Genomic DNA, 829 nt, shown 5'->3' on the forward strand with positions numbered 1-829 from the left:
TAACAACTAAAACCTCACACACACACCCCACAGTCAGAATGGCTACCATCAAGAAATCTGACAACTGATGTTGGAGAGGATGTGGGAAAGGGAAATCCTTATTTCTGCTGGTATAGAATAAATTAATACAGTATGAAAATCAGTGTGGAGGTTCTTTAATACATTAAAAAACAGAACTAACACAATGAATAGCTATTCTACTCTTTGGCATAAATCCAGAGAACTCCATACACTCCATACCTTACCTTACCTACCGCAGAGATATTTACACCCTATTTATTGTTGCTTTATTCATTATAGCAAAGTGGAATCAGCCTACTTACCTATCAGTACATGAATTATCAAAGTCAAGTACATATTCAAAATGGAACAGTATTCAGCAGATTCAAGAAAAGTGAATCATAAAATCAGTAGGAAAATAGAATTAGAATGTATATAGAATAGTACCAAGGACTCCTAATTGCAGGGAAAATTCCACACCTGCTCTCTCTCACATGTGGCTCTTATCCTAGAATGTGTACATGCATTAATATAAAGAAATGATGAATTATGCTTTCATCGAATATCCCAGCAGAATGGAGTTCTTCATATGTACTACTGGACTTAGTACATTTTAATCTAAAAAACAAGAATTTTTTGCTATTGAAATTATAGAGTGTGAAGATTGTTAGAAGTAAGTGTAAAATACCATAATTTTGAAAAATCTGAGAATACCTGGAAATGATAGTTTATTGTCCCTTAATCTCAAAAAATGACCCACCAGGAATTTGAAAACACTGAGAAATGTGTGTTTGTAATTTTCATGGTTTGGTTATAATTCCAAGTTGCA

The sequence above is a fragment of the Mastomys coucha genome, unplaced genomic scaffold (genome assembly GCF_008632895.1).
Source record: "Mastomys coucha isolate ucsf_1 unplaced genomic scaffold, UCSF_Mcou_1 pScaffold20, whole genome shotgun sequence".
Classification (NCBI taxonomy): Eukaryota; Metazoa; Chordata; class Mammalia; order Rodentia; family Muridae; genus Mastomys; species Mastomys coucha.